Raw genomic sequence first — 10,507 nt, 5'->3', positions numbered from 1 at the left:
TTTATGGCCTATATGGGCAGAGCAATATGTGTTCCGGACATCTGTCCGTCATCTGCTGCCTTATTTGCTGAAGTCTAACACAGAACATATCTATGTAATATAAAATAAAATAAAACCTATTCAAACTTAATAGTGTTTGACATCATTGTGGAACTACAGCGATCATACTTAGTATTTTAATAAAAAGCAGATCAGATCGCATAAATTATTTATTTTCAATTGTGGCAACCGGAGTTGATGTGTACGACCACCTTGAGATCGAATGTCAGAAATATACATATACGAGGGTTGGAACGCCAATAGTGGCAACTATTTATTTACAGCTCGTACAAAATTGATACGTATACAAAGTTTTACTGAGCTTCAAAGTAGTCACCAGCATTGTGCATAACCCGTGGCCAGCGATGTGGAAGTTGTAGGATACTCTTAGCAGTGCCAGTTGTGTTGACATTTCGAGCGGCGCGGTCTATTGCCCGACGAATTTATAGCAGTTCTGAAGCGAATGCCGTGAAGTGCTTCCTTCAGTTTAGAAATCGAGTTGAACTTACGAGGGCTTAAGTCAGGGGAGTGCAGTACGTGGTATAGCACTTAGCAGCCCCATCAGTCAAACAAATCAGTAACAGCTTGCACTGTACGTGCTTGAGCATTATCCTGCAAAATGATGATCAGGTCCTGCAGAAAGTGTCATCACTTCTGCCTCTATGCTGTTCACTTTTGGAGCACAACCTACGACCAACTTAAAAGTGATGACACTTTCTGCAGAACCTGGTCATCATTTTGCAGGATAATGCTCAAGCACGTCCATCCAGCTTGTCCGGTCAGAGTGGAGTCGGCGCATTTGTTGCCAGTTAGAAACTTCGTTCTTGACCGCCAGAAACTTCAACACACGATCCCGAACTGCCTGTAAAAGGCTCAGAAGTCAAGCACGCCGTTTCGGGCGTCACGCGCAAAGCGAATACTGGGCAACAATCAAAGAGCATACCACACGCAATATCCGTAAAAGCCGACACGTCCCATCATCTATAATTCTTTAGAAGACACAGGAAATGGGCTGCCCAAGAATTTCGTTCTACTGCCTATTGATTATTGTGGAGACTGAGTGGCCTACATTAACAGTTACCAAACGTACTCCAAAATAATTTCCTCGGAATTTTACCATTGGTCTCGAATTCTGAACTGTTAGAAACACTGCTGGACAGGCTAAAAAATAGTCAGGAATTGTTAGGAGTTGTAACGTACACTGACGATTTGGTACTTCTAGTATAGACAAACAATTGAGATTCGCTTGAAAATAATGAACGCAATAATTAAGTTTTGTGTGAGTGGGACTCTGTGATGCAAATCCAAGCAGCACCACAAAAATCAACTTACATATTACTTAAGGGAGGACTTACAAGAGACGCATCGATTAAAATAAACCATGCGGTAATTTGAAGGCATATGATCAGGAGATATGTCTGTGTACACACGGATGAACCCTGAATATTCCAGCCCCACACTGAATATGTAGCAAGGAAAGGTAGTTGCAATACGGAAAAAAATTTAATATGGCTCAACTGAGGTTACATTTCCCCTCGTGTGTTCTTAACCTGTATCACGAGTCTAAATTAACTGGAAATCTAGACTACAGTGCCTGTGTTTTGGCGCACAGATTACACCTAGTTAAACCCACTGATGAGATGAGGAAAGCACAGCAAGAAATGCTGCGACAGTGTTGTAGAGCTGTCTGAAATTTTGGGCTATGGTTACAGTGATTTGGCGCATAGGTTACAGCCGGTTAAATACAGTGACGAGCCGGGTACTGCGAGAAATACTGCGTCAACATTGTACAGCTTTCAGCACCACATCTGTAGGGTTCCTGACTTCCTAGGAGCTGCAAATATGAAACTGAGCTGCTATGTAGTTTGCTAAGCCAAACAGAACGAAAAATACATGAAATTCTCTGGGAACCATCCACAAATCCGTTAGTAACAAAGAATTAATTTATTTTGTAGGCAGTGTTGAAAGCTTTAATAAGAATTTAGATGTGCATCACGCAATATAAAGCTATATTTATTTTTATTTTGACATCCGATTTAGGTCTCAATTTTATAATCCTCGGGCAATAAAAGGGCCAACGGCCTTGCTGCAGTGGTATAACCGGTTCCCGTCAGATCACCGAATTTAAACGCTGTCAGGCTGGGCTAGCACTTGGGTGGGTGACCATCTCGTCTGCCGAGCGCTGTCGGCAAGCGGGGTGCACTCAGCCCTTGTTAGGAAAACTGAGGAGCTACTCGAGTGAGCAGTAGCGGCCAGGAGAGCGGTGTGCTGACAGCATCTCCCTCCATACCCGCATCCAGTGACGCCTGTGGGCTGAGGTTGACACGGCGGCCGGTCGGTACCGTTGCGTCTTCATGGCCTGTTCGGACGGAGTTTAGTTCGGGCCATAAAAGACGTATTCGACTGTGCATTTATTAACTGCAATAATTAATAAAGGAATTGAAATACTAGAACGCAGAAGGCAGAAGTGCCGCAACACGACTTGGACTCGACTAATGTCTGAACTAAGGTTGGAGGGAGTTATACAACGAATCCTGCAGGTCTGTCCATAAATCCGTAAGAGTACGAGGGGGTGGACATCTCTTCTGAACAGCACATTGCAATAATATTCATGTCTGGGGAGTTTGCAGGCCGGCAGAAGTGTTTAAACTCAGAGGAGTGTTCCTGGAGCCACTCTGTAGCAATCCTGGACGAGTGGAGTGTCGCATTCTGCTGCTGGAACTGCCCAACTCCGTTGGAATGCACAATGGATACGAATCGACGCAAGTGATAAGACAGGATGCTTACGTACGAGTGATCTGTCAGAGTCGTTTCTAGACGTATCAAGGGTCCCAACCACTCCAACTGCACACGCCCCACACCACTACAGACCCTCCACCAGCTTGAACAGTATCCTGCTGACGTGCACGGTCCATGGATTCGTGAGGTTGTCTCCATACCCGTACACATCCATCCGCTCTATACAATGTGAAACGAGACTCGTCTGACGAGGCAACATGTTTCCAGTCATCAACAGTGCAGTGTCGGTGTTGACGGGCCCAGGCGAGGCGTAAAGCTCTATGTTGTGCAGTCATCATGGGTATACGAGTGCGCCTTCGGCTCCGAAAGCCCATGTCGATGTCGTTACGTTGAATGGTTCACACGCTGACACTTGTCTATGGCCAGCGCTGAAATTTGCAGCAATTTGCCGAGGGGTTGCACTTCCGTCGCGTTGAACGAGTCTCTTCAATCGTCGTTGGTCCCGTTCTTGCATGATCTTTTAACTGCCGCAGCGATGTCGGAGATTTGATGTTTTACCGGATTACTGATATTCACGTTACACTCGTGAAATGGTCGTACGGGAAAATCACCACTCCATCGCTACCTCCGAGATGCTGTGTCCCATTGCTCGTGCGCCGGCTTTAACTCCATGTTCAAACTGACTTAAATCTTGATAACCTGCCATTGTAGCAGCAGTAACCGATGTAACAACTGCGCCAAACACTCAGACATTATATAGACGTTGTCGACCGCAGCGCCATATTCTGCTTGTCTACAAATCTCCGTATTTGAATACGTATGCCTATACCAGCTCCTTTGGCGCTTCAGTGTAAAAGGTATTACCGCACGCTACGCCACTGCAGTACAGATTGCGCCCTTTTGTTTTGGCTCCTCTGGGCGCCGAACTGCGGTAATATGGCGAGGGGATTTGAGAGTGTATCAGGACCGATGGCATATACCTGGGAACAAACAAATAATTAATTAAATAACTTCGTTTTTTCGAGGTGGTAATTAAAACTTTATGGCTACCGCTCGCACATAGGGACATCGCTGACTTAAGCTGAGTACCCGTCGTGGCTTCGTGGTGCACGTGACAGTGGCGGCAGCTGCGCGCACTGCGTGGTGCGCGGGTGTGGAGCGGCGCGGCGCAGCGCGGCGCGGCGCCTGCCTTGGCATTTGGGGCGGAGGTCAGCGCCGCCGTAACGGGACGGCGAGCCGGCGGGAAGGAGCAGGGCAGCTGACGCTCTGCGCATAGCACAGCGGCGCCTCCTGTCGCTGCTGACGAGACGCGGGCTGCCGCATTCATCAGACAGCTTTGGCGTCAAACGCGAATGTGGCAGGAAGAGAGCTCCTTACCACCGAAAGTATACTCCGTTCATCATAAGTCTCGTGTAAACATTACACTGCGTGTTCTTCCGCGTTTGATGGAACCTCATTCGATTTCGTGTCACGTGGAACGGAAGTCAAGCTGTATCGAGTACAGTCAAGTGCGATAATGAGGATATGTTTTGTGCTGTGTTTTACGCGTACATCGACTTAGCGATGACACGGGGCAACAGCTTTACCGGCGCATTTAACTTGGACAGCACTGGCCAGGCAAGTGACCCAGCTAACCTGCAGTGATGTGAACAGATGCAAAAATGGCTCTGAGCACTATGGGACTCAACTTCTGAGGTCATCAGTCCCCTAGAACTTAGAACTACTTAAACCTAACTAACCTAAGGACATCACAAACATCCATGTCCGAGGCAGGATTCGAACCTCCGACCGTAGCGGTCGCGCGGTTCCAAACTGTAGCGCCTAGAAGCGCTCGGTCACTCCGGCCGGGCTTCCCACGCCCGGGTTCCCGGGTTCGATTCCCGGCGAGGTCAGGCATTTTCTCTGCCTCGTGATGACTGGGTGTTGTGTGATGTCAAATGGTTCAAATGGCTCTGAGCACTATGGGACTCAACATCTTAGGTCATAAGTCCCCTAGAACTTAGAACTACTTAAACCTAACTAACCTAAGGACATCACACACACCCATGCCCGAGGCAGGATTCGAACCTGCGACCGTAGCAGTCCCGCGGTTCCGGACTCCAGCGCCAGAACCGCTAGACCACCGCGGCCGGCTGTGTGATGTCCTTAGGTTAGTTAGGTTTAAGTAGTTCTAAGTTCTACGGGACTGATGACCATAGATGTTAAGTCCCATAGTGCTCAGAGCCATTTGAACCACTCCGGCCGGCATGAACAGTTCCAGTAAAGACGTAAAAAGAGGAATATCATTTAATTTTTAAACAGAAGAAAATTATTTATGACAAAACTGAGGCGACACGCTTCGTAGGTGACCTGACGGAAAACATAACATAGTACCCATCTTAGTTAACATATTATTGTAATCAAAAACAACAGTGATGAAAATTCCTGACTTTAACAAGGGTAATTTTTCTGCGTGAGTAATGTGGCGTAAAATCGCGTTGCTGATTTCCCATGTAGTTAAATACTGAAGCCACTTAAGGCGTTACAACCAGTCGTCTAATAACCTCTGAACTCCTTCCATATCTAACTCGGAGGAATACGTTACATTTCAGTAGTGCTACGATCATAACGAGGCGATTAGCAACACAGTCCCAAGCCACAAAAAAAATCAACCCTCCTCCTCTTCCATGACGCGCCGTTCTGCAAATCGTTGTCGTTCGGCAATGACGTGTCATAAAGCTTCCTGCATTAATTCCAGTACGTTTGACAGCTTAAATGTCTTGTTATTTCTCGCAACAAATCCCTCAATTTGGCTCCAGATCAATTCTGTTGGAATCAGATTGTTACTGTGACGACTGCAAAAAGCTACATTTGTGTAGCGAGCTCGACGCGGCGAAAATCATTGTTTTCCATGTTTCTACGATACTTATCGCTTTGGGTAGTGTGAGACCATATCTGTCCTACAAAACAATGGGCATATTCAAATAAAGAGCATTTGATTTTTCATTTTTCTCCAAAAAACTTTAATTGTGTGATGTTTTTCTAAACTTCAACCATTTTTAACAAGCTTTTATAAAATATCGATGATTAAGAACGTATATTTGCAATGGAAACAAGAATTTTGTGTGCGATACGTAATTAGGAACTAGAAGACGTGCATTTTCTTGAAATATGATGGTTAAGTATGAGTTAATTGACATATATTTGATGAATTTCATATTTAAATGAGTTAGGTATTCAAACTGAACAAAAGGAATTATAGACCACAACGAGTTTCGAACCACCGCCCGCCAATATTCACGATTATTCTCCGAGGCTGCCGTTTACGCCACACGTATAACTAAAATATGCTCCCTTGCATTTGTTACATAGTGTTTCTCGAAAAACGTCAAAGATAATTTTTCTCTGTAATCTTGTGGAAAACATTAAGAACAACTTGTTTCTCGCCATTAACGGTGTTCCTCGCGCGTGTTTCACTACGAAGCAGGAAGCAGTGTCATCCATTTTCATTGTAAGTATGAACAGCGAGACAATCAGCAATGGTTGCGTTTACAGAAACTGTCACTGAAGACGATTTTTTAAATAAAAATTAAGTAGCTAAAGTATGATTAAGAAAAATGTTGCTGGCTGTTAAAACATAAGAATGTCTTAACAGTTCTTTTACAGTGGCATAATAATAAGATATCTTTTACACAACATTCATATACTTCCATGAGCGGAACTACGCCAGTGTACGAGAGCTACGGCTGCTGACCAGTCCACGCGGGTGGCCCCGTCGGAGGTTCGAGTCCTCCCTCGGGCATGGGTGTGTGTGTGTTGTCCTTAGTGTGTCCTTCGTTTAAGGTACTTTAATTAGTGTGTAAGCCTAGGGACCGATGACCTCAGCAGTTTGGTCCCATAGAGCCTTATCACAAATTTCAATTTTTGCTAACCAGTCATTGCATTTGAGTTTGTTTACATCAAGTTTATTCTTATGACGAACGACGTATAGTTGCTGTTGTTGAGGAAGCTTGCTTGGGCGCACCCATAAAAACAAATACAGTAGCGGAAATCAGTATAAAGGCAGGGTTCTGCGAAAGTAATAGTACAATATCTGAAGCATATATGTATCGAATTTACTATGAAGGTGGTAGATGCATATGAAAGATAAACAGTCCTGACAGAATTACATTGTTTCTTTCATAACACGAGTAACAAAATAAGGCGATTACCTTTCCTAAACGGGAATTGGTATAAAGGCACTCATTGTCCTGTTGTGTTATTGCATTGTTGGTACTTTGTCCAAGCTCCGTTCTTCTTAATTACCTCAAAAATTCTCTTCTGCCTTGCTCTTGTAAGGGTTAGCACTTCTTTCAGTGAAATGGTCGCCCAGTCTTCTCGTGTCGCGCTTTTCACTTCACATACGGCCTTAAACTGCCTCCATTGCGATACATACGCCTTGCAAGTATTCACCAAAGGTTTCTCTCTGGATTCACATCTGCCGTGCAAGCCAGGGCAAGACATCGACATCTTTATCTTTGAACTTTTTGGTTGTAGTAGGAACGTACACAGATGCATTTTATTGTTGAAACATTAGACTTTCGTCCCCTAGGCACTCATACATTCTAATCAGTTCTGTTTCTAGTATTGCTTTGTACGTATTAGAGTTCATCCTAGTGTTAAGCCAAGCAATGCGTCACTTACCTTTAGCACAGAAGGGTACCATATCATAATACTCCCACGATCTAAATTTGTGCTCATTCTTAACTGCTGCTCTGTTCTCAGGCCGTGCCAATAGTACTGAAATCTAAATTAAAAGTCTTGTCATCACTGAAGATCGTTTTATCCCATTCTGAAGTACATGACATACTTTTGCAGCAAACTCCAATCTAGCGTTTTTATGTTTCGTCTTACAGCAGGCTTTTGCAGTGGTTTCTTGAATGCAAGGTGTTTGTCATGCAAGAAAATTTGTTTTACCCGTCTGGCAGTTACTGGCAACTGTAAATCAGCAACAAGTTGAGATAAATTACGGTTTGTGGCCTTTGATTTGCGCAAAAGTAACTCTTCTATGCCTCAAATAATTTTCTTCTTTGCCCATATTTTCCGTTCTGTCCATATTATGCACCCAATCTATCGAGATTATCAGTCTCTGTACCTGGACAGTTCAGCTTCTTGGCAATACGACGATTAGAGAGACCAGCGTGGCATTGTCGCAATCGTCGTTTATGCACGCAACACTATCACTAATAGCGTCTCTTTCCTACCTTAGTAAAGGCACCTACGCACACACTAACACCGTACGGCGCCAACTCCTTTATATCGAGTTCCACCCTCTAACAGCTGAATCGTTACATACTGTACTATTGACACCAAATAGATTACTATTGCATATACAATGTGTACAGCCATTCCAACCGCCAATGTTAATTTTCCTGCAAATACCCATGCCTTTATATTGATTTCCTCTACCGTATAGCCTCGTCACAGGGTCAAATAGGTTTAGGCAAACTACAGCATAACTGAAGACATAAAGAACAATTTACGGCAATTTATTGAGAGAAAGTATGCATTACGTGCCTTGAGTGTCGCAGCGTTGTTAAAGGTTCACATGCACTGTTCTAACTTTAAATAATGTTCTAGTACTGAATACAGTTGGCGACGACTAATACAACACGTAGACCGAACGAGGCGGCGCAGTGGTTAGCGCACTGGAGTTGCGTTCGGGAGGAAAATGGCTCAAATCTGCGTCCGGATCATTCAGATTTAGGTTTTCCGTGATTTCCCTAAATCGCTCCAGGTAAATGCCGGGATGGTTCCTTTGAAAGGCACGACCGATTTCCTTCCCCATCCTTCACACCATCCGAGCTTGTGCTCCGTCTCAAATGAACTCGATGTCGACGGGACGTTAAATCCTATCTTCCTTTTTTATATTACAACATGTAGAATGTCCAGCTGGGCTCTTCTGGTCAGTGACTGTAGGTAAATCCTTGTACGGTGTTGATACTGTCGACCTAATTGATTATGCACTCGCAGTGGAGCCGTGCGGCCTCTTATACAGGGTCGTCAGAAGCAGCCTTGAAAAGCTTTTAAGGGAGTCGCTGGGGAGGTGGAGCTGAGAAATACATGTTAAGAAAAAAAGTCGTTTCGTTGTGCCGTTTCCAAGTTAGTTAGCATTTAAGCTAGCCAATAAGGACGTTGCGCCAATTCAAGTACTTGCACGCACGCTAAAATGCGGTAATCCACAGACATCAGTAGCTCCGTGAGTTATCACCTATTGAAATGGTCATAACCATTTAAAAATGTGCCTTTTTCGGAAGTGATAAATTTAAGCTAGGTTAGCAAAATCTACGTTTGACCGGTTTGAAGAAACCAAACGAGGAACAATTTTCACGATACCCTCTCATACAGGCTGCTTGAATTTGCGCGTGTGACGCCTGATTGGCTAACTTCAATGCTAAATAACTCGGAAACGACGTAACGTATCGAATTTTTTTCTTCACAATTATTTCTCAGCACAACCCCCCCCCCCCCCCCCCTGCACCATCATTAGACGCTTTTCAGACTATTTCTGACCACCCTGTATATTCGTTTGGCGGTTCGATATTTACTTGGGAACTATTTGCATGATTTGAATTAAATAACCGCAACAGTTGCAGTGAGAAGATTCATTGACCTCTCATTGCTTCTCAGTTAGTTTCGTGACTCTAAAGTCACGTCCTTACAGCCGGCCGGAGTGGCCGAGCGGTTCTAGGCGCTACAGTCTGGAACCGCGCGACCGCTACGGTCGCAGGTTCGAATCCTGGCTCGGGCATGGATGTGTGTGCTGTCCTTAGGTTCGTTAGGTTTACGTAGTTCTAAGTTCTAGGGGACTGATGATCTCAGATGTTAAGTCCCATAGTGCTCAGAGCCATTTTAACGTCCTTACACGCCAAACAATTGACCCAAAGAAGATGTAAAAACTTTTTGTTAACCTACATAGGCTAAACTATATGACAAAATTTTTATTACATTGTTAAATGAGGAAAAAAGACCACGGACATTTCTTTTTATTTTGACATGGAAGCTTTCCCTCAATAAAACATAATGTCCCCTGTCCTTATGCTGATCATAGCGTATAAAGTCCAACCGTTAAAAATTTGGCAGTGGACTACATGCGAGATGTAACCTAGTATGTCAGATCCATGTTTGTTCTAGGTTACATCTCGCATATAGTCCACTGGCAAGTTTTCGACGCTTGGGCTTTTTACGCTATGATCGGCGTACGTACAGTGGACATCTATCTTTTATTGAATTTTTTTGGAAATTTGTAGTAAGTTCCTACGGGATCGAACTACTGAGGCATCGGTCCCTAGGCTTAGACACTTCTGAATCTAACTTAAACTAACTTATGCTAAGGACAACACACACACACACACACACACACACACACACACACACACACACACACACACACACACACACATGGCCGAGGGAGGACTCGAACCTCCGATTGGGAGAGCCACGCGCACCGTGGCAAGGCGCCCTAGACCAGGCGGCTACCCCGCGTGGCATTTTGTTGAGGGACGGCTTCCGTGTCTAAATAACAAGAAAGGTTCCTGGTATTTCTTTCGTTACCTACAATGCAATAAAAATTTTGTTTTATACTTTAGCCTATGTAGGTTCACAAAAAAGTTTTTGTGTCTTCATTAGGTCAGATGTTTGGCACCAGAGGACGTAACTCTAAAGCTGTGAACCAATACGAGAGCAATAAATCTTCTCACGGCGCTGTTGC

General features: G+C 44.4%; 1 pseudogene; it reads left to right on the top strand.

Moving 5' to 3' along the window:
* Positions 1-2,112: 2,112 nt before the first annotated feature.
* On the top strand, positions 2,113-2,230 carry LOC124616828 (annotated as a pseudogene).
* The last annotated feature ends 8,277 nt before the right edge of the window (positions 2,231-10,507 follow it).

The sequence above is a fragment of the Schistocerca americana genome, chromosome 5 (genome assembly GCF_021461395.2).
Source record: "Schistocerca americana isolate TAMUIC-IGC-003095 chromosome 5, iqSchAmer2.1, whole genome shotgun sequence".
NCBI lineage: Eukaryota > Metazoa > Arthropoda > Insecta > Orthoptera > Acrididae > Schistocerca > Schistocerca americana.
Note: the sequence above shows the minus strand (reverse complement) of the source record. Positions and strands in the feature narration are given on the sequence as shown.